The sequence below is a fragment of the Uloborus diversus genome, chromosome 1 (genome assembly GCF_026930045.1).
Source record: "Uloborus diversus isolate 005 chromosome 1, Udiv.v.3.1, whole genome shotgun sequence".
NCBI classification, from domain to species: Eukaryota; Metazoa; Arthropoda; class Arachnida; order Araneae; family Uloboridae; genus Uloborus; species Uloborus diversus.
In genome coordinates, this window is record NC_072731.1 from 37,577,534 (window position 1) to 37,601,401 (window position 23,868).

Here is a 23,868-nt window from a genome sequence, read left to right on the forward strand (position 1 = left end):
TATATTTAATTAAATTCTAATCCTCTCACATATAAAAGCCAAAATCACTGATTGAGTAACGCTCAGATGTCACCAACAATGAATTCCCGCCATAGCATGAGTGACAGCATTATTTCATTACTGAAGCACCAAAAATTCTGTAAGTTATGTTTAGTTTGATTACTTTTTGGGTGTTTGATAAGCAGGGAAATGCTTTATTTTGACAAGGCTGAACTGGATCCGGTAACTTAACTGTTTTACTAGTAAGACTGTGTCATTTCAGGGGAATGAAGAAACGAAAGAATGGTCAATAATGAACGCTACCTAATGGAGTTTAGGGTTAATCCACTGGAGTTTAGTGTTACCATTTAAACTATCAAAATATCGTCAAAGGGCAATGGCTTCGTTCAAATATAGAAGTAATTTTCACCCGTCTATCCTTGACGGCGATTTTCTAGTAAATTTACAAATACCAGATGTTTCTTTTTATATGGACATGAGGATTTCATATTGTTTAAGAATATTCACAGCCTTCAGAGACTAATCCAAAACGGATAGTCCAAACAATTTGGAAGGCACGGGGACATCTAGGGTGCAAAGGATGATAAATAATGCTGAAATATATTTTAAAGGCAATGTTTTAAATTATTTTATTTAAAACTTTCAAGCCCTTTTAACTATTATTTTTTTAAAAGCTGCTTGATCTAAAAATATTTGATTTTTTTTTCTTTAATTGTCAAACAAATCTCTTCCTATTTTGTTTGTAGTTTTAATCATTTACTGATCGACATTTCTTCTCTCATAATTATCCACATCTTATTATAATTTTGAACACTAAGGGTAGTTATATAGTGTTTATTTTACTCGGCGGGAGTAATTGAAATGTGGGTTGAAGTAAGTAAATCATAGAAAAAAGCAGATATTTTGGTATTTATTTATTAAAAACGCTTTTAATATTGCGTACACACGTTTCTTAAAAACATAATCATTCAATAAGAGCGCAAAAATCCTTTAAATCTTATGAATTATATCATCAAAATTCAATGAATAGCAGCAATAAAAGTCCAGAAATCAGCTTAATTCTATATCTTCAATAACTTTAGACGAGAGGGTAGCTGGCTTGTGTAGCAATTCCGCATTGGTTGTTCTTGTTTCTGGACATCTTGATGTAGCCTTGATCTCCCCAGGAAGTTCCCCAGCTATTCGAAGAAAACAAAATAAAACATTTAATTTAATAAAATTAACTAAATAAACACTTTTTCTTTCTTTCTTCTTTTTTTAAATACACAATAAATAAATAGTATTGATTTCCTTTTTCTTTCTGTGTCTAACTTCGATTTCTAAGTAATCAGACTACTATAGAGTAGTGAGTTGTTATTTAAGAACTTAAAAACTGTTTTGGAATAATTCCTAAAATTAATCACATAACTTTATTGAAAGCTTATTGGTTATAGCGTAAAGAAAACACGTGCTTGAAAGGAAGTACGAAAATATGTGTGTTCCTATAAAATACGAAACAACACTTGTAATACGAATAAAATTTCTGTATGTTCTGTCCTGAACAACAAAATACGTTTCATATTCATATTCCAGTATTGCTGAAAATTAGAGTCATAAAAATGACCTCTACATTAAACCAATCCCTTAAGATAGAAAAACAGCATATATGCTTACCTGTTCTTTACTAGCCAATAATCAACGCCATTTTCTGTTCCGTAACCAACGGCAAGAACTCCATGGTCTAACAATGTGCTGCTGCATTCTGATTCATCATATATACCACCTCTGAAACATTGAATTGATACATTACGAAGTTGTATTTGCCTACATTTAGGCTTGGCAGTGAGACATTTATTACACCTGTTTCATTCAAGCTAGAATCCTATATGTGTACAGCCGAAGAGTATTCCTGAAGAAATCCTCCTAATTTCAAATAACGTATACAGTTGGCTCTCTATGTAACGACTTTCAAGGGACCACAAAAAATCGTCCTTTTAAGTAGAACGCGTCCTTAAATAGAATGCTTCTAAAACTACAGTGGAGCATCCAAACCGTGAAAAGTCTTTAAGGGGAGAAAATCGTTAAACAGCATCGTTAAACAGAAAAACAACTGAATTTGTTACCATTCATTTATTTCCGAAATGAGTTTGTTCTGGTACATTCCACCATTTCTCAAAGTTTATTACATCTCTTTCCCCTACATAATATAACATTTGAAGTTTTAAAATTATGCATTTATTGCTGTATGTATACTAAACTGCGTTGCATCCTGAATGTTTGTGCAGCTAAGAAGTTTCTGTGGTTCTTTTTATTTTATAGCATATATTTTCACATTTCAGAAAACTCTCATTTTCTCTCTAAAAACTGCGGGCGAAAGTTTTTAACTATCATCTTTCTTATAAGTTTACTCTTACATTCAGCAATTGATAAGCTTGTTCTTGCCTGCTTCCCTATGTACCTTACTTTAAAATACTGAAAAAATAAATTCCTGTATTTTCCAACTGCAAAAAAGTTGTACATATCTCTTATGTACCTATTTAAGGTATTTGTGTGTGTGTGTGTGTTTTTTTTATCCTTCAGAGGAGTTTTTAAGTATTAAAAGTAAAGTTTTGTATTTGAAAATTAGTTGAACTGATGTATCAGAAGCGACTTCTGTTAGATTTGAAATTAAGAGAGAAATAATTTTGGTTCGTAGTGCTTTCATTTCCTTGAGAACGTTTTTCGCAATATCGTATGCTGAGGCTTCTATATTTGCAGATGATTTAAACAAAGTCGCTGCATGCAATGTATGATGGTTAATTGTGTAGTTTAGTTAGAAGGTCAATATCGTTAACAGAATTGTTAAGAGTATTGTTAAGAGTATTGTTAAGAGATTGTTGTTGTCAGTAAAGAAAATTAATATCGACCGAATCGATAGAGAAGTTACAGTATTATCAAGGATCATCTTCGTAGGGTATAGTCTATGAAGTGACTCACAATGTCTAGCGCATAAGTACTGTCAACAGAAACTCGTTTGACTGTTTAGTGAGGCTAAAAAGAAGGACTGTGATTTGCATAAAAACTGTGTCCTGACCAGATCCTGACGAGAGTATTAATTACTGCATGAATAGATCTCGCTCAAAACATTACATTATAATATTTAAACTAGATATAAGTAATGGTAAATAAAAAATAGCAAGTTTCAAACTATTATTTGTTTTACTTTGGAGAGAATGGGATTATTTAAAAGCTATGTTTACTAACTAAGATCAAAACCTCATGCGAAATAATTTGAATCAGTTGAGTCAGAATGAATTCATCGAAAAGAAATATGCATTCCCCAACAATAAAGTTAAGAAGCATTCTTGCTTACTGGTAGAGTTGGAAGCTTTCTTGACTGGCATCAATGGCTACAGAGATGGGTCCAACAGTGGCAACAGCTTTCTGAAGAGCACTTTCATCACCAGTCGGAATGTCAACATATCCGGTCACACCAGCGCCTCTGCCGGAAGCTTTGTAGTGACAAGTGCCATCCTATAAACAAAAAGAATTTTTTAAATGAATATTTACATTGCATTTATGACGAAAAGATAATGTTGTTTCGACTTGAATTCTGGCATATTAGTGACGTTATAAACATTATTGAAAAAATTATTGGAGAAATATTTATCGCATTAAATATGTGAATTATCTAAACTCATAGGTTACGTTACAATTTAAAACAAGGGAATGCTTTCAGTTTAAGTGGTAATTTGACATCAATTATGGGGGGGGGGAGATGTGCAAAGAGATGTCAGTTTGTCACATTAATAACTTAAATTGAATATTATTCATTTTTACATTTCGTTACTTAAGAAAACATTTTACGAGATCCTTTCAAAAGTTCAACAGTTCAGAACGTTCGTTTTCATTCTTCATGATTTTTCCATGCATGATTTCTAACGGCTATAAGGGAGACTTTATTGTCGTCAGAAGTGAAATTTTAACTAATTCTTGTTGGTTCTAAATTACCTTCTGTTGTGCATTCAGTTTGATCCTTATACGCAAAAGTCAACAGAGAAATTAGTTTGACATACTTGTGTACAAACGAGTTTAATCCTAACAAACTGTGAATTATTTTCTTCCCTAAAGCTTCATTTTCATTTTTTGATATTACATTCGTCGTTTTTTTCCAATTTATGCGAAGCGACAATTATAGTAGTCGTCCACTGAACTTTTATTTTTTAGTTAATAAGCTATACTCACTTCAGCAGTGTATGGATAGGATTTTTCGGTGTCAATGCCACCATTTTGTTTGATGTATTGGAAAGCAGAATCCATGAGTCCACCTTCACATCCCAAATTACCTAAAAAGTATTTTTCCAATTATAAAATGCTCGAAATTGGATTAAAATGTGTAGAGCATCATTTAGTCATCTAAAAAAATGCAGGTGCTGGAAACCAAATTGCTTGAGAAGTAAAGAATTTTGATAAAGATTTTAATATTAGCAAGTTATGTTATTCCAGCCGAAAATGCTTACATACCTTCTGGGCCAGAACAGTCAACCAAATTTTGTTCACTCAGGGAAACAAGATTTCCGGTAGCTTTCTTATGCTGACCTTCTAGAGAACCGGTGGTTGAAAAAGCCCAGCAAGAGCCGCATTGCCCCTATAAGTTAAGAAATTTAAACTTTACAAAAATAAAGTACAGACATAATTCTTTTTCTTCGTATTTATAAAATTCTAACTTTTTAGTAGTTTTCTTTCTGGTTACACAGTTTAACTTTGAAAAAGCTTGGTATTCAGAGAGAATTTGGAATGGTGACATGTGATAACTCCCAACTACAAAAATGTTGTTGATCTTGTGCTTTTTGCTGTTTATTTGAGTTGATCATATTCATTTAATTAGTGGCACTCTCACGGCTTTGCCCGTAGTAGAAAATTAAAAGATCTTTTGGTTTGCCGGTATATTTACAAATAATGTATAGGGGATTTCTCTCCAATTGGCTTTACCCACGTTACGGTTCCAGGTTATGATACCTTGGTAATTTACTCGTCCATCTTATGATAATTTTGATCAGGAAAATGTTCTTAAAATTGGAATAGAAAAAGAACAAAATCGATTTTTTGAAAAATCGCTTCGAGGTGCACACCCCCATGCTACAAACTAGTTCTGTGCCAAATTTCATGAAAATCGGCCAAACGGTCTAGGCGCTATGCGCTTCAAACAGATCCTGTCAGACAAACAGACATCCGAACAGAGAGACTTTCAGTTTTATTATTAGTAAAGATGAAAAATAGTAAAAATTATTAGAGTAGCTTCAATCAGATTAAATTGTGTACGAGGGCTGTAGTATCGAGACTGAATTTATTGTGCAAAAACACACATACATAAAAAGGTTTTGAGTCAATCTCCTTCGAAATATGCTCCATTGACAATACACACTTTGTCCAATGACGTTTCCAGTCCTTGAAACATTTCTGGAACTCTGACTATGGGATGGCCTGAAGCTGCTGTGTCGAATTCTGTTTCATGGTTTCAGTGTCCGGAAACCGAGAAGAGGAAGAAATCTGGAGGTGTCATGTCTGGCGAGTAGGGAGGATGTGTTACTTTGGTTGCTTCGTGTTTTGTCAGGAACTGCTGCCCAAGATTGCTAGTGTGCGTTAGGGCTCGGTGATGATGACAGCATCCAGCGAGAGGACGCCCACAGCACCGGTCGTTTTCTGTGCGATTTTCATCATCACGTAGGTTTCGATGCCTGTTTTATCGAGCTTAAAACAAAAATCGATACAGTTACGCTGCTCCGTGTTTTCACACATTTTCTGTTTTCCACAATCTCACACTAACACCCCACATGAAACAAGTCAGTGTGACTGAACGGCGCACTGTACACACCTGCCGATTTTTGTGAGACGAGGTGAAATATGCACATACATGATGCGCACAGTCTCACTTCTATGGGTTTTCTGGAATAGATAGAATGAATTCAGTTTCGATACTTTCTGAACAGACCTCTTATATCATATTAGCACTTGGTATCAGTTTCCGTTTCATATGTTTTTAAAGTAAATACCATTACAAATATTTTTCATACCAGTACCAGTAGTACATTTCTGAGTTACACGTCATAAGAAATGTGTATAATTTTTAAAGATTGATCATTGAAGTAACATTTAAAAATAGTTACATAAATAAAATGTAAAAAGTCAATATTTATTTCCTTTTTTTACTTGTTTCCTGGTGAGAATTATTTTTTGTCTTTCTAATAACATTCGGTTGAAAATATTCCTGAATGAGCATGAATTTGATGTCGAGCATAGAGTTTCCATAATTTGAGTTAAGGGTAAAAACTGAAAAGTAAGGTCAATTATTTTCTTTCTTTTTTCATAGTATTCATTATATTATGAGTATTTTTTTTAATAATACATTACATAGTACTGAACTCTGGAACCGTGATGTTTCAGATATGAATATTCAAAGTACAGGACTTCATTAAATGTTTGTAATGAGAGGCATGTAACGAATGATTTAGAACCAGGGGATGATTTTGAATTCGCAGATCATTCGCAGAATGATGTCGCAATCAATTTAATGTTAAATGAAGATTTATTTTTCCGGAAAAGTCATACCGGAAAGGGCTTCGGGTGCATCCCAACCACCCCTGGTTAGAATATAATGAACGAATTACAGATTTATAAATAACAAGTTTCAAAAATATTTCTTACCTGATTCTTGATTCCTGTGACAAGTCCTTGCTGTCTCCAATCAACGGTGTCAGGAAGATTAATGTTCGATGGCGGGACGAAAGTAGTAGTGGATGTGGTCAATCGAGTTCCTTTGTATCCATTGAGAGTTTTCACAAATTCATCATGACTCTAAAATAGCAAAAAAAAAAAAAAAAGTTCAATAGGAAATTCAACCAACACATGTTCATGCAAAATAAAATATAATTAACAGAAAGAATGTGCTGAATTATAATTTCAAAGGTTTTGTTATCATGATTGAAATGATTGGTGATTCATTCCAAAGTTTCATCTCTGAAAGGATAAGAACAAGCTTAGTCTTAAAGCCTGATTATTCATAGCTAGCAGTACCCGCACGGTGATGCCCATGCTAAGAATCTAAAGGAAGTCCTTTGAATTTAAAAAAAAAAAAACGCCTCCCCCCCCTCCCTTCTTATGTCCTTTCTTATGTGAAATAATCATTTCGTTCGACTAAAATCACTCCTTAAAAAAAAAAAATCTATTAAAGTGTCTATTGAATTTAAAACTATTCGCCAAAACACATAAAAAGATTCAAAGTAGCTTTAAAAACAAAAATATTCCTTCAGCTGTACAAATCATCGCTTAACGCACCAAGCAACAACGCTACCGCAACCCTGCCCTTTAGCGAGTAAAGCGTCCCCCCCCCCGTAATTTAAAACGTTTCGCCAAGTAAAAAAAAACTATAATAAAATCGTTATAAAGAACAATCACAATTGAATAATACGACAAATCAAATTATTTACTTAGATAAGTTATTATCTTCAACTATAAGAACAAAAACAAACGTTGAAGAAATAAGGAAAAGAAAACCTAATAGAAAAATCCTGCAAAATCAAATTATGTACTTGGATATCGAAAAAAAAAAAAAAAAAAACGCATTCAAAAATCAGTTTGCTGATCACAACAGCGTAGCCGACCACGCGTTTGAGCCGAGCGGCATGGTTCCTGGCAGCTATCGGCACTGTCGGCCAGCGCCCTCTCGATGAGTTAACTTACCCCGTCATCTATTAGAAATTCATATAACTAAACTTACTCCACCATCTATTAGGAATTCATAGAACTAAACAATTAATCAAACATTTAACTTGCAATTACAAATATTTCGGCCAATCTAATTTATATATAAAAATAATAATAACAATAAGACTATACATTTCCTCAATAAATGGAATATACAATGCAAAAATAAATTTTCAATTCGATCCAGTAGTTCCTGAGATTACCTCGCTCAAACAAACAAATAAACAAACTCTTCAGCTTTATATTATTAGAATAGATATAGATGACACGAGAATTTACCTAAACATCTTAGTCTTTGATCGTCTACTATTGATCGTAATTTATTTTTTACGAACTATAAGTTATAATTATTGATACTTACCATATCAGCATATTCGTTCAGTCCTTTTCTGTATGTGTGAATTCCAAGATCGTATTCCAGGTTGTGCTTGACAATCTGGGCGACGTGGTTTTCCCACACCAATCGACGTGCAGCTTCTTCGCTTCCTTTATATTCTTTGTGAAACGTTTGCTAAAAAATAAAACCAATAAGAATACGTTAGCACGCAACAATTTGATTACTTTCCTCTATTTCAGAGTTACTACTATTTATAATATGTTTAAATAATTAATTTTATCCGGATCGTAATATTATTAGTACTGTTTGCCAAAGAATAATAAGTTTTTATTTTTTTCTTATTCGGTAATTATTTGCCCCAAATTCACATCTTATGACCAAACGGCACGACCTTGAGGATATCTGGATGAAATTCTGGATTTAGGTCGGTTCGCACTAGATATGAACCCAGGTAAAGCGGTTTGACTGCATAGGTCCTAGTTCAGCTGCAACGGGGGTCCAAAGTTGTTATTTGAGTCCAGAAAAGCAATGAATTTTCCTTTGATATTAAACTTTTTTCCCCTTTTCTTGCATTTGCATTGCAGTATGAGCCAGTTAAATGCTATCACAACATAGAATAAACCGCCCCCCCCCCCTTTCGTTGTACTGACAAGAGACACCGATAGTCTTGGAAGGGTAAATGTTGTCCCAAGTTTCAAATTCCAATGAAAACGCTATTACAATTCTGGAGTTCTGAAAATTAGTGTGGTTTAGCCGGCAAAAGCTTGAAGGTGACGAATCTGGATACGCTTCTGGATTTAGGTCAACTCGTACTAGATATGAGCCTAGATAAATTAGTTTGAGTGCATAGACTCTAGTTTGGCTCCAAGGAAGGTCTAAATTTGCTTGTTTGGCTGCGGAACTGCAATAGCATTTTCTTTGGAATTTGAAAATTTGTCACAATACTTGCTCTGCTAACGTATGTCGCGTCTCTTGTTAGTACAACGTAGGGGCGGTGAAATTTACTCTATACTGTAAATGCATTCAGTTGTTCGATACTGCAATGCAATATCAAAAAAATGGCAAAAAAAGGTTGAATTTAAGGCAAATACCATTGCTTTTCTGGAGCCAAACTAGAAAATTCTCACCCAAATTGAGGCTGAACTTGGACCTATGCAGCCAAACCGCTTCACCTGAGCTGGTATATTGTGGGTTTTGACCTAAATCCAGAATTTCGTCCAAGTCCGTGACTCCCAAGGTCGTGCCGTTTGGTAGTAAGCATTTCTCCTGCGCCGCAAATAAAAAAAGATAGTACTACTAGAAATGTCCTTGAAACTGGGCTTCCATAAAGGTTTCTAGTAACGATACAGCTTCTTATTCAGCATTATTGTCCATGTTACTTAAAAAGAAGCTGTATCGCTACTAGAAATAAAAAGAAGTACAGTACTACTAGAAAATGTCTTTGAAACTTGGTTTCTATAAATGTTTCTAGCAATGATGCAGCTTCTTCAGCAATGTTGTCAATGTTACCTAAGAAAAATCTGTATCGCTACTCGAAACAAGAAAAAATGTAGTACTGCTAAAAAATGTCATTGAAACTGGATTTCCATAAAGGTTAAAAGAAACAATATAGATTCTTCTTAAGTAACATTGACAACGTTGCATGACAACATTGTCAATGTTACTTGAGAAGGAGCTGTATCGCTACTAGAAATCTTAATGGACGCCCAGTCTCCTAGACATTTTCTAGTAGTACTGAAGTTTTGCAAGTGCCCACTGTGTCCATTTATGAACGAGGACCTATCAAAGGCAAGCATATATATTTGTATATTCCTAACTAAATTTAGAGTGCAATGGAGCAACCCCGTCAGACTTTTTGCTAAAACTTATTTTCGTGTAATTATAACTGAAATAAAAATATTTTTCACAAAATTATATTTACGCGAAATTTTGAGAGAACTGTTAATAAATATTAGCACTTACCTTGAAGTTTGCCCAATGTTGATCAAAGAATGGGTCAAAAGGAGCAGAAGCAGCGTTAATCCCAACAGCTGAAACTGCAATAACAGCAAATAATTGTAGGAATGAAGCCATCTGGAAAGATTTTGAAAGAGCAATGTCATTGGTACTGATATAATGAAGTCAAAATGCAAATTTTCTATCAATTATACCGTTTTATAAAGATAGGTTTACATGCCTATATTTCTTTAAATGATAGTGTACTGTTAAGAATTAATTAGCTTAAAAAATCGAAATGACCTATAAATTTTCATTGATTTAAAGTGAAAAGAAAAGTTCTCAATTAATTCTCCTCTTCTAAATGTGTTATTGAGATGAATCCGTTGTTTGAAAAAAACCCATAGATACATTTAAAACTGGGGTGGTGTTGACTTAAAGATGGCCGTTTAACGACTAGTTTCTTAGACAAAAAGAAAATAAATCCTTGATATTTAATTATAATTAGATTTCTACAACTGTCGCTAAAATATATCATTTTGACGATATTCACTAAATACGAAGGAACATGTTCCGAAACTTTTTTGGAGTAGACAAACGAAAATGATTAAACTATATTATCCATGTAATCAAATTTAAAGTGAACAACAGCCTTTTATTAATTAACTAATTTTTTTGAACGTTTAAATTATTAGTAATATTTAAAAAAAATTCTTGTTCAATTTAGAGTAAACAGAAGACTTCATACAGTTCATTGTGAACCTTAAACTGTTTTATAACTAAAGGAACTAGAGAGTTACCGGTCACTTGTTCGCTATCACTCTTTAACTTCCGAGAACTGCAATCAGTTCCATTCGAATCGCGGTACCTTCCGAGCTCAAATTCGTTTTCAAAGTGTACGTCAGTGTACAGAAACATTTTGCTCTGTAGCTGTGTACTTAAATTCGGTTTAGGCCAGGATATTCTCTAAATTAGAATGTCTGATACCTCCTGTTTTAAATAATTGAGAAAATTTAAACTAATATCATCTTGTGCAGATAAAATAGCTCTTTCGAATGAAATATAATGTTCATTTAAGAGTAAACTCTTAAAAAAAACTAATTTGAAACTTTAAAAAAAAAACCGCTTTACGGCTTACATTTTCGGGATCTGAAGCAATTTTCTGTCAAACTTCAAGGCTGTAAATGCTATTGGTCCTCCTGGATTTGGGACAGTCAAAAAAACATTTTTTGCGACAGAACTTTTTCTTTTAATTAATAGAAATAATAAAATTATAATAATAGTTGAAGCGTTAATAAAAGATTTATTTCTCCGACATTCAGTAAAGAAAGCTTACCTTTACGATAAAGTATCCAATGGAACTGAACCTTCAATACGTGAAAGAAGATCTGTTCGTGTGCGGTATTGGGAAAAAGGGAAGTTTATATACAAATTTTGTGTCACAAACAAGTGATTAATTTTCCACTCATGATCTGAATCGATAACACTGCGATATCGAAACAAAGTGTTATCAAACCGTAAAACAACAGAACGTTACGTTTCTAATCAAACGTTTCGAGATTGTTACTATTTTAAAGAGTGCAGCGTCACCGATTTAAAAGAAAAAATCGTAAAGAGTCATCACATGGGCTTTAAACTCATCATGACATGCCGAATCGTCAAAACAGTAATTGAACTATTTATCTTGAACGATATTGAAAATTGAAATTAACTTAGAATTTCGGAAAACAAAGGCGTATACAGCTCAACATGGAACAGGGGAGCCCCAATCACGAGAGGTCACTGTGACTTCCTCAAAATTTTCCTGCTTCGTAAAATTTTGTCTGACATTCTGTTCTGTCGACAAAATTATCATCATTCAGCGACAGTTTGAAGTTTTATTTGGCAAAATTATCATCATTCGGCGTCAACAATTTTTTTTTTTGTTTTTTTTTGGTTTTGTTTTAAATATTTTTTAGCAATCACGATTGCTTATTGTTCTCATTTGACCGTTTTTGGTGTCCATGCCTTTTTCAACTTGGACCAGAAGCCATTGCAGCACCACCGTCCACCGTCCTCTGCTGGCGGCGCGGCGCGGCTGCTCCGGTTTTGAGCTATCCGATCTCCTGGTCGGAGGCGTCCATGTCCTACACACACGCACGTTGCCACACATACACACACACGACTTCACACACATACACTCACACACGCCTACGGGCATACACACAGGTCTACGCACACACACAACTATGCACACGTAACCGCCCAGGAGGAGTGGCAGGCTTGGGGGGACAGGAGCCGTTTCTAGAAACAATAACTCCAATGAGTAGGGTCCTGTCTCAGTTCGTGATTGCGAAAAACATAATTTGGATTCAAAATTTCAGAATTCAAATTAATTTTCTTTTTTTCTTTTTTATTTTGGAAGGGGTGCGCTCCCCCCTTTCCCTCCTTCTGTATACACCCAGGCCGAGAAAGCAAGACTATGAATACCAAGAATAGAGAATATTGAAATTATAGGAGCACTTAATATTTACTCTAAAGAAATGCATCTTGGAAAACATATAACGAGTTTTCCAAACATTTTATAAAATTTTCGAAACTCTGTTCCGTTTCAAGCCTAAATGATAACTTTTTAAAAGAACTAGTAAAAAAAAGTGCTGCAGCTCCTTTGTAGTGCATTCATAGCAACCTCCACTACACATGACATTCCAGATTCGAAATCTCAGTGTTTAAAAAGTTATTTTCAAATAGTTTTTAATTTCAGCAATCGCTTATTAGTTTGTGGTTTTTCATGCTTATAAAAATGCTCTGTCATCAGTACTGTCAGTCTAACAATTAACAAAATATAAGAATGAATTTGAAACCAGCTCGGAAATGAAACGTCAAACGTAATTTCAAATTGATGCATGAACGTTTCGGTTTTGTTACTAATAGTGTTTTGGTAGAATACAAAGTTTGTTTTTGCGAAGTTTGTGAAAGTAATCTTAGTAATAACACAATATTTTATCTGCGGTCATTATTTCTCAGTTCGTCGATTTCTTTTCTTTTCTTTTTTTCTTTTCTTTTTTTTTTTTTTTTTGTTATGTAATTAGTTAATGTTAATATCTTTCTTAGTTTCATTATTATTATTAATATTTATTTATTTATTTTTATTTTTATTTTATTTTATTTTTTTTCATGTTTTAAATGGTATACCCATACTGATGTATAGTCCAGATTCGAAGTCTCAGTGTTTAAAAAGTTATTTTTCCATTACGTTTTCAATTTGCGGTCACTTATTACTTTGTGATTGTTGCATATCTTGCATATAATCATGCTCATAAAAATGCTCTGTCATCAGTACTGTTATATTAATGATCTGGGCCGAATTTACCTATCAGCTAAACAAGCTACAGTTTAAGGCCCCTGCTTGAAAATTTAGAAAAGTTTGGCTACAAACATTAAGTTTTAAAATTTCTATCAAATGGGAGAGGAAAGAGGGGAGGAATGATAAAATATGTCAAATTCATCTAATTACTACATTCTGCATCAAAAATGTAAAAATCACGGTTATCACATTTCTGTTACACATTACTTGAGAAATTTTTTTTATGACTCACATGTTTCATATCTTGCCATTTATTTAATCCCGAATGCCAGGGGTTCTCAAACTTTTTCGAATCGCAGTACCCTTTGAAGAATTACATTGTTCTTACGGCACTCTGTCTACATTTATTATGCACATTTGCATTGGTACTATGGACATTTCGCGGCACCCAGTCAGAGAACCCCTGCCGAATGCAGTATTTTGGAATTCGTTTGTATTGCTTGCTTTTATCTCACTTCTGCATGTTGTCAATCTGTTCAGTTAGTCAGGAAAAATTATACAACCTCTATTCTTTTTAATTTTCTAGCCTGAACTACTTGTAATTAAAAAAAAAAAGTTGTTGCAATAAAAAATCTATATCTTACTCTTTCATTTTATTTTTAAATAGCTGTTTCTTACAAAGTTGGAACAATTCTGTAAAACTGAAACTAGACAACCAAGTACTAAAATATCAGAGACTGGAAAGTGTAAATGAAGTCCTTAAATTATTTTTAATTGCTCTAGAGTCCTTCAGAATAATTAGATAAGTCTTTGAAACTCTTAAGCAAAGTGTTTCAATTTATTTCTTATGAAATGTTTAAATAATGAACTGTCTAAATGGGCAGTATCATTATGTTACTATCTGATTACCAATTTTCTAAATCTGTGCACAATTTATTTTAAAGCATTTTCTGCTATTAATCATTCTATATTTAATTCATTGTTGTATTTGTCGGTGGGTTGGAGGGGTGATCAAAAACTAATTGAACCGAAAGCCGATGTGAGCAAGTAACAATTCATTATCTTTTCTCCTCCATCACTCTCTCTCACTTTCGACTGCTGACATTAATTTATCAAACCAAAACAATTTTTAATTTATATTATCTTGATTTGCAAAAGAGAATATAACTTTTAAAAAACTTTGTTTGCCTTTTTTCCCCCATATTTTTGTAGTTCCAAATACCCCTTATGAGGCTTCAAAACGCAGAATTTCATATCTATTTTTCAAAATTTCCTCCGGGGGAGAAACCCCCGGAATTTGGGTATATTCCACTCTCCACTTGTAGGAGCACCATTTCCTCTCTCTCATGATCCCCCTCCCCAAGATGTGTTAATATTCACCTGAAAATATTTACATGGTGCCCCCCAAAACTAATCATTCCACCGCCCTCTTCGGAGGCCCAGCACGGGCCTGACCAGATACTAATCGGAAACTAGGGGCCCCGACCCTTGGAGAATTCCCAGATTGAAATCGGTGCAGTGTAAGTTTTATAAGAGTTTTAGGGGGAGGAGGGCAGGGGCATACACAGGGAGGAGAAGGGACACCTGTTTGCCCGGGCCCGACCTGAAGGGAGCCCAATATTTTCAAAACTAACGTTGAAAATAGGGGTAAACAATATGAAGGGGGCCCGAAAAAGTCATTTGTGACGGGTCCCGAAACTTATGTGCACACCCCTGGAAGAGGGCAAGTCTACCAAACTGACAAGGGGCCTGCCTTGGCACTGGACGGCCCTGAATTGAATTGGGAAAGAGAGCAGGAAGTCCTAATTAAAGGTCTATATTTCAAGTATGCTTTGCAGCTAATGAGAGCTAGAATTGCTTTTTCTGTTTTTCTTCAAATTTTCACTCGTTCAATAGTTACAAAATTAAGAATAAAAAAAAAACTTCGTTATTTTCCTTTTCTTAGAAAAGAAAGAAAAAAAAACCTTTCTTCTGCTTTACTGTACAAAGTATTTCGAGGGGGGGGGGTTCGCCCCCCCCCCCCCCCCCCCGCTCTCTGGATATGGCCTTGTTTAGGGAGGTACATGTGAACACAGGGCACATGTGAACACGACTGAAAAATGTAGGACGAACAACATATTTCAACGAAAAACTCGTTATAATGAAACATATGCGATTATCTATTTTGGTGGCGTCATCTATGGGAGCTACTTTGAACTTAAACAACTAGGGTAACACCCCCATTAATTGGCAGGTCACCAGTGATTAGCACTTCCAACAAAAATGTCCTAAAATAAGATTCATATCCAATCTTTTAAAAGTAGAAGGCTATATATTAACAGAATGTACATTTACTTTAAAGATTATAACTTCAATTCATGTTACTAAATGGTAGCAGTGCATAGGAAAGAGAAACAATTGTGGCTTGTGTCGAATCAGTCATTTTTGTAGCAAATGCTTCTTCTCTGGCTTAAGGGAAGCATGCACACTCATCAATCCATTAAAATCTGACTTAAAATTTATTTTAAATTTTGGTCGTCAGAAATTTTGTTTAGATGACAGATGTTACTTTGAATGGGTAGAAGTAAATTTTTGTTTCTTTTTGGGGTTTTGAAGAAATCATGAATGCCATTTATTGGTGCTTCAGTTTTGCTAGTCCCCAGTAATTGGCACATGTGCTTAAAGTCTCTAATGTGTTGTGCAATGTGTCAATAGTTTGATTTCTGATACTTTTGCAGCAAAAATATTATATGGGTTCTACTATTGATTTGTATCCTCTAGAATCTACTGTTAAATTAAAAAAAAACAATAAAAACATATTTGTTTGGCCATCACTTCCGGACATTGCGACTCTGGAGAATTGTTCCTTTTTTTGTGGTTCCTTTGAATCATCGGTTTAAATTTCCTTTCCGTCCTTTTTATTCCTTTTTATGTAAAAACAGCTATAATTCTTAAAATCAAAACTGCATGCCGACTGATGAAACAGCAATAATCTCGATTTTTTTTTCATGTAACATTCCAAATTTTTATTTCTCTAAAATATGTGTTTAACGTCAAGATGTGGGATTAAACATTAATTTATGCAAAATTATCTACTTTAAATTAACATTAATTATGTTTCTTCTGATGATGAAATTTGTATGTAATCTGAAAGTGAAAATCAAAGTGATATTCCAGTTCTATTAACATGTGCCAATCACTGGATCACAAGACATCATACACTGGGGTATCAGGTACCAATTACTAGTGATTTTGGTAACTTTTTATACATATATTTCTATAAAAATATCTATTCAGTTATTTTTGCTTTTAGTGAATTGAATCGATGCACAGATATGTATTCTTTGATACAAAAATATTTGCAAGTAAATATTTCTTTTCTAAGAAATGAAAACAGAGGTAAGTTTAAGGATAAACTCTTAAAGTGCCAATTACTGGGGTAGCTACCCTATATGCAATGAATACAATTTCTTATTTTCGATTCTCAAACAATAACAAAATGATTAAATAAAATAATAGCTATCGTTTTTTATCAGTAGTTTGTGGTTGCATATCATGGAGCATTATACAGATGTAACACATAGTTTATACTTAAGTTCAGTCGTCAACTTTTGCTATTAATATTGCCAGAGGCGGACTGACTGCCGGCCCATCGGCCCGCGGGCCAATGCAACCTCCCGCCTATGCGCTCTCAAGCCAGCACACCTAAAAAAAGAAAAAAATATATTGATTTTTTTTTTTGCAACTTGATTATTAATTAATTTATTTTTTTTTTTATTTTTTATTTTTTATTTATTTTTTTTTTTTTTGCGCTCATAAACTTGTGCGATTTCACTTCGCTTTTTTCCCCCTTTTCTTTAAACTCGTAAGCCTATGCACCATCGTTTTTGTCCCCCCCTCCTTTTTTTTTTGCCACTTTTTTTTCCTGCATCTTTTTTTCTTTTCTTTTTCTTACTTTTTTTTTTTTTTGCACCTTTTTTATGCTCCCTTTGGAGGCCAAGGTTGGCGCCCTCTTGCGGGACCCAGTCCCCCTGAATATTGCTGAATGTCAACGGTGCGCTAATGTATCTACAATAGCTTTTATTCTTAGTATAATATTATAACTGTATTGTTTTGTGATTCAAAAAAAAAAAAAAAAGAGTTAAAAAGTTTTGTATTGAATTTTTCTGTAAATTGTGTTCTTTTTCTTGCTGATGCAGGGGCAGACGGGCCCGCCGGACCTTTCGCCTGTGCGCTCTCAAATGCCCTCTGCGCGTCTTGTGTTTTTTTTTTTTTTTTGCCTTTGCCTCTTTTTTTTTTTTTTGCTCGCTCAAATTTGTGCGAATTTTTTTCTTTCTTTCATATTTTTTTCTTTTTTCTTTGCACCCTTGAAACTGAGCGCCATCATTTTTTCTTGGCATTCAAACCTGCGCGCCTCAGTTTTTTTTTTCTTTTTTTTTTTTTGGTCCCTCAAACCTATGCGCATTAGAGTTTTTTTGCACCCTCTAACCTGTGCACCTTCTTTTTTTGCGTCCTCAAACCTATGCACCCAAGGGGGATTTTTCACCCTTGATCCTAAACGCATTCCTTTTTTCTTTCTTTCTTTCTTTTTCTTTCTTTTTTTTTTTTTTTTTTGAGCCCTCAAGCCTGTGCGACTTTGTTTTTTCTCCTGCGCTCTCAAATCCGAACATCTTCGGTTTTCTCACGCCCTCAAACCTGGTCACCTTTAGTTTTTTTTTTTTTTTTTTTCTTACGCCCATGAAAATTTCTATTTTTATTTTGTTCTTTTGCGGCCTCAAACATGTACGCCTTTTTTTTTTTGCTCCTTCAAAACTGTGATTTCCCCCCTTCCTCCCCCCCTTTTTTTGTATCCTGCGCCACGCCTGTACGATCTTTCTTTTTCTCTTTTGCTCCTTTTAACCTGAGCTTCTTCGGTTTTTTTCCTCACCCTTGAACGTGTGCGGCTTATTCCCCCCCCCCCCCTCGCTCTCGAGCCCTTTTTTTTTAATTCTGTTTCATTTTACTTAATTTGCGTCCTCGAACTTGTGCGCTTCCGCTTTTTTTTTCTTTGCACCCTCAAACCTGTGCCGCCTTCGTGTTTTATTTCTTTATGCACACCTGTGGCTTTCGGTTTTATTTCTTTTCGATTCGATTCGATTCCGAGTCACAACTGACTACAACTGTATTTATGTCGAGGACTGCATACTAAGTGCCTTGCCTCCATTATTTTTATATACCGATAGATGGCAGCAACATCACCGGATCGTACAGTTAATGAGAATTTAGAACTAGTCCAGGAGCTAATAGCTACCTGGTGCTGGCACCCCCAGAGGTATCGTTTCACTTGGAGGACATTGAGACCACGAGCATATTTAACGTCGCCCAGTCCCCTTTAATGACGACGGTGGATCTTCGACCATCGAGGTTCGAGCTCAGGACCCTCCGGCCCCAAATCCGACACTCTACCGATCGGTTTTTTTCTTTTATCTTGCGCTTCCGAGCTTGTGCGCCTTTGTCTCGTCGTCGTCGTTTTTCTAATTTTTTAAAATTATTTTTATTGATTTATTTTTTGTGTCTGCGGATATTTTTATTTTATTTCATTTTATTTTGTTATTTATTTTTATTTTATTTTATTTTACTTTGTTATTTATATATATTTTTTTTATAATGTTTTTTTTTTTTTTTTTTTTTTGAGCAATCACGATTGCTTATTGTCCTTGCTTGACCGTCTTTGATGTCCGGTTCCTTTTTCAGCTTGGGGCCTCTGCACCACCATCGCCCACTGTCCTCTGCAGGCGCGGTTCCTCCGGTTCTGAGCTCTCCGCTTCTCCTGCTCGGAGGCGTCCATGTCCTAAACACACGCACGCTCACACACTCACACACAAACGACTTCGCACCCACGACTTCACTCACATACACTCACACACACCTACGTGCATACACAGAGGTCTACGCACACACAAGCCTACACACACACAACTATGCACACGTAACCGCCCAGGAGGAGGGGCAGAGGGACTCTAGGGGGGACAGGAGCCGTTTCTTGAAACAATAACTACAATGAGTAGGGTCCTGTCGCAGTTCGTGATTGCGAAAAACATAATTTGAATTAAAAATTTCAGAATTCAAATTATTATTATTATTATTATTATTATTATTATTATTATTTGCTCCTGCTGTTTTTTTTTCTTCCTGCGCCCTTTGGGAGTCAAGCTTGACGCCCTCTTGAGAGACTCAGTCCGCTCTTGCGCAAGTATTATTTTCAAGTAGTTTTTCCTTTTCTATAATTCATAAAGAGAGAGAGAGAGTTTATGCTTCCTATGTCGCCATAACCTTTGTAAAATTTAAAAACCGGGCGCAACCGGTTAATTGTTTGTTAATCACGGTCAACCGGTATTCGAACACATTCCATACAAGCCCTTTTAATTTTAGTTTTACTTCTCCTGCAAATCAGTTTTCACTGTAACTGTGTTGACGAATGAAAGAACTGTAAACAAATGTTGGCGAAAAGCACTGAAGTTATCAGGTTAGTGATATGCAAGGCGTTTCTTCTAAATGTATTTGTATTATTACAGTCTATTAAGAATTTGCATCCGAGATTTAATGTTCAAGATATGTGTAGTGAGAAGTATAGCTGCAGAAGAAAAGAAACATAGCTTTAAATCTGCAATCATTTTTGTACAAAATTTCGCAAGTCGTTAATGTTTTTCTATTTGAAATATTTCTTCCTTTTCTGTATTCGTTTCTGTTGCACGACGTCACTGTATAGATTTTTGTTATTTATACATTTTATTAGTTTCTCTCTCATTTTTTTTTTCTTTTGCTTTGAATAGTAATAGTTAACAGGCCCAGATTCTATTGCTGTTTGAGTTATGTATTATTGGCTATAGTAATCGATACATTTTAGAAAGTTTTCGATTTTGTTTGAAAAAAAGGTGAGAAGCATTGAATTTTAGCTGTGTTTTTTAAAATTTATCTGCAACTTTAATTTTTATCCACGAAGATTTTACATTAACAGTCATGCTTCAGAAATTAAAACTTTAATAGTTGTTACAAATGAGTAAAAATTGCTTCAGAAAATCAAATTATCTTCTCATCGTTTAAAACCAAAACATATGGGGTATAAAGGTTACTAAAATGCAGAGTGTTTTATTATAAAATGGGACAAGAAGAATACTGCCGTGCTAAGCGCAGATGTGGTATCTGCAGTAGAGCTCGAAATGAGAAATTGACGATTAAAGTTTTACAACTCATTTCTTTGATTTATGACTTAATTAAATGCTCAACTTGCGGTAGTTGTTTCATAAATAACTTAACTAAAAACCGTAAGAGAGTATTTTTATAAAAATCTTAATTTAAAATTAATAAATGCAGTTACGACAAATTTTCTTTTCAAAACCTTTTCGTATACTAAGCTATTTTTACCGTAAGTGACAATTACTAGGCATTTTTAGGGGTATCTGCACAGATACGACAAAAATAGTAGAGACGTACCGAGTACTCGGTAACTACTCGGTACTCGGCCAAATTCTGATCAGATACTCGGCCAATACCGAGTAGTTGCAAAAAATTGAATATTGTCCAAGACAGATACTAAAATTTATAAAAAAAGAGCAAGCATTATATTCTGCAATCATTTACAATTAAAATTTATAAGTCAAATTTAAATTTTGAGAATAATGAAGTTTGTAATGCTTCAATGGAATAAATCTTTATTTTAATGTCCCCAAAGTTAATAAAACTTATTTATTAAAAATTACGCAAAAAATGTAAGTATAGAAAATATGGAATTTTTATATTAAAAATGGATTTTTGCTACAAACAAAAATTAGTTATAAAAAATGTAAAAATACCTTTGCTTAAAAAATAAAACAACCTTAAAAGTACAGTGCAGGAACTCTGCAGACACGTGTTTTGGCATTACAAGGAATTCCTTTTTCAATGCACAAAATGGGGGCTCGTAGATTTAAAGGCATCCAACAAAAGTCGTATTTTTTTGTTGAATGTCTTTACATTCTTTAGCTCACATGTTATGCGCTGAAAAAGACGTTCCTTGTAACGGGGGGGGGGGGGGGGGGCAGAAACACGTGGTCTGGAGTGTTCCTGCACATTTGTTTTATCTGCTTTTAAAAATTATTTATGTTTGGCAGATTAGAACTATAATTGATTGGTATACAGTGAAACCCCTCCTAACGGACACCCCTCAAAGGCGGACACCCCTCTTATGCGGACAATTTTTAATTCCCCAGTTCCAATGCAAATAACATTATTAAACCCCTGTCCTGCGGACACCTCTATATTGCAGAAAAAAAAATTTGTCCTGTTAGTGTCCGCATTAGAGGGATTTTACTGTAATTTGTTTTAATTCCAACTTGATTAATCATACATTTTATTTATTTATTTTTAATTTAAAAAATTATTTTTTTGTAAAATTTTTGACACGAACAAAATTGTATATATATAATGCGTAATTAAATTTCAGCAGGAATTTAGTTTTAAAAACTATTATATGGACAAGGAGGTTTATACTACTATTCCAATAAGTTCAAAATTCATCACATGTGTGTCGGTGGTTCTTCTTAAAACATAATTGGTACTTGGAACTCGGCCGAGTACTCGGTAACTCGGTACTCGGCCGAGTAATAAAAGGCCGAGTACTCGGTACTCGGCTACTCGGCCAAAGTGCTACTCAGTACGTCTCTAAAAAATAGCTTAGTAAAACGTGTTCAAAGTATCATTAAATGATACTGAAAACATCTGTTTTCTTTGGACTTAGCTGTTTCGCTTTAATTTGTTAATACAAATCTAACAGAATCTACCTTCTGAAAGATACCATTTTCAAAACTCCGGACAGTTAAAACTGTAATCCATAACAATTTTCTGTTTTTTACATTCAAAGAATGTTTTTTGTAATGTTTTATTTTCTAGATTCATTTTTACCGAGCATGAAGATAATTTTGACAGCAGACGATACTTAAATAAAAATATTACTGGCCGTAGAATGAAATGCAAAACAATTAAGATATTAATATTTTACATGCATTTCATTTTTAGAATTTGCATTTTAAATAAACATTTGAATAGAAAAAGCTGAATATTTACTTTAACAATTATGCAAAGTTGCATTAGTTTTTATCAACTATTCAACGGTAAACTGATTTTAATATTCTGTGTTACAATAAACTGCTACATTATTTAAATATGCTGCTTTACTAAGGTATAAAAGTCGTATCTACAAAAAATACTAAGGAAAAAAATGGCAACTGCGCAGATACCACTTTAAAAACTTAGTATTTCTCACTTACGTTCAAAATTGCCTTAGCAAACTCCGCAAATTGTGCAGCTACGACTTTTTTCTTAAAGTTTTTTTTAATGTTTCGCATTTGCAAATTGCCAAAAAACTTGAGATTCAGGTAAATTAAATTACTAACGACCACCTGGTGACAATAACTCAATTTTGATAAAATGTGCAGATACCACATCTTAGCACGGCAGAATGGAACAGTACAAACTCTACAACTTATTTATATTCATCCAAAACTACTTCAATCTGAAGCTACAACCATAAAAGTTTCATATAACCACAGCATATGAATCTTTTGGTTTTGAAATTGCTGCTAGAGGTGCTATTAATCAAAATGGCCGTATGCGAGTTCCTACCATAACACTTCTCTACATCACAGATTTTTTTGGAAATGTTGAATTGGTAATTTTTTTTTTTTTTTTTTGTATTAATTTTTTAACTGAACCTTGTAAAGTGGACCAATGTGCCGCACGGGTGGGGTACGTTGGTCCGCCTGGTGGGGCACTTTGGACCGCATAACTCGAACAACATTTGTCATAATTTTAATGATAAATACTGTCAAACATTGTAATAACCTTATTCTCTTTTGTCAGTAGAGTGAAAATATGAAGTTAAAAGATCAACCTATAACATATTAAATTGATTTTAAGGGATAAATATCCTTTAATGAAAAACAGCAATTCCACATTCACCATTAGGACACAATTATTTTTAAAAATCAAAAGAAAACTCATTTATTGAATATTCATTAGGCAATTAATGCAAATTAAAGTTAACTAAAGATAAGCGATACCTGGGAATATAAAAGTGCTATTTCCAGAGCTTTGGAAGAAGCACTTTTATTGGACTGGGATTTGGAAGGCTAAGCCATATGTTACTTTTATGCTATGTTTGTTAGGGGGGGGGGGAGCTCTTTTTTTCTTCATTACATTGCATGAAACAACTCCAAAAAGAAAAGAATCCTGCTATACTAATATCAAATAAAAATGTACAATAAAATTGACAACTTTAATAGCATGTGTTTGTGTTCTAAGATCAGATGTAAAAAATGGAATTAGATAATCTTGAGTAAAAGTAAACTTTTTTTATTCCTTTAATCAATTATTTGTTTTATTTTGTTTCTATGTAGAATGCTTGTTTATCAAAAAAAAAAAAAAAATTCTTTAGTACAGAAACTTTATTATAGCATGTATTGCATATTTTACTCTTAGAAAAGAATTGTCTGCAAAAATTTTGAAGTATATTCAAAAATATAAATAGTAAAAAAGTGCAGATAGGAAATAAATCTTTTGGTGAAATTGATTTAGCAAAATTTTTGTTAAATAA

At 34.0% G+C, this 23,868-nt stretch overlaps 1 protein-coding gene and 1 pseudogene across 2 annotated transcripts in view; one reads left to right on the forward strand and one right to left on the reverse strand.

Annotated features, from left to right (window-relative positions):
- Window positions 1-899: 899 nt before the first annotated feature.
- On the reverse strand, window positions 900-11,464 carry LOC129229389 (procathepsin L-like; annotated as a pseudogene).
- An 8,247-nt stretch (window positions 11,465-19,711) lies between these two features.
- The window catches only part of LOC129234553 (myotubularin-related protein 9-like), a 49,999-nt gene continuing 45,842 nt past the window's right edge, over window positions 19,712-23,868 (forward strand). Inside the window, exon 1 of one of the 2 annotated variants that reach the window (XM_054868570.1) lies at window positions 19,712-19,764. The gene's annotated coding sequence lies outside the window, so the exon portion shown is untranslated. Of the gene's footprint in view, window positions 19,765-20,000; window positions 20,174-23,868 lie in introns of those variants that run through there. The other variant, XM_054868571.1, reaches the window with a different exon arrangement.